Below are 607 nucleotides of genomic sequence, written 5' to 3' on the forward strand. Positions count from 1 at the left end.
TTTTGGAGATTAATCCTTTGTCAGTTGCTTCATTTGCAAATATTTTCTCCCATTCTGAGGGTTGTCTTTTGGTCTTGTTTATGGTTTCCTTTGTTGTGCAAAGCTTTTAAGTTTCATTAGGTCCCATTTGTTGATTTTTTGTTTTATTTCCATTTCTCTAGGAGGTGGGTCAAAAAGGATCTTGCTGTGATTTATGTCATAGAGTGTTCTGCTTATGTCTTCCTCTAAGAGTTTGATAGTGTCTGGCCTTACATTTAGGTCTTTAATCCATTTTGAGTTTATTTTTGTGTATGGTGTTAGGGAGTGTTCTAATTTCAAACTTTTACATGTACCTGTCCAGTTTTCCCAGCACCACTTATTGAAGAGGCTGTCTTTTCTCCACTGTATATTCTTGCCTCCTTTATCAAAGATAAGGTGACCATATGTGCGTGGGTTTATCTCTGGGTTTTCTACCCTGTTCCATTGATCTATATTTCTGTTTTATGCCAGTACCATACTCTCTTGATTACTGTAGCTTTGTAGTACAGTCTGAAGTCAGGGAGCCTGACTCCTCCAGCTCCATTTTTCGTTCTCAAGATTGCTTTGGCTATTCGGGGTCTTTTGTGTT

The sequence above is a fragment of the Physeter macrocephalus genome, chromosome 18 (assembly GCF_002837175.3).
Source record: "Physeter macrocephalus isolate SW-GA chromosome 18, ASM283717v5, whole genome shotgun sequence".
NCBI lineage: Eukaryota > Metazoa > Chordata > Mammalia > Artiodactyla > Physeteridae > Physeter > Physeter macrocephalus.